Here is a 205-nt window from a genome sequence, read left to right on the forward strand (position 1 = left end):
AAGACCAGAATGCCACAATTGCAAATGAAGCAACACTGAACACAATTTTCTGTGGTGTTGCTACAAAAGCTCTCCCTCCCCAATGAAACCAATGGCAATGACTGTCTTTTCCTCTCCTACCAGTCTCTTAGCTTATACAATCTCAGAGTTGCAACAGAAAAACCATATACATATATATATATATATATATATATATATATATATA

Source organism: Parus major, chromosome 3, assembly GCF_001522545.3.
Source record: "Parus major isolate Abel chromosome 3, Parus_major1.1, whole genome shotgun sequence".
NCBI classification, from domain to species: Eukaryota; Metazoa; Chordata; class Aves; order Passeriformes; family Paridae; genus Parus; species Parus major.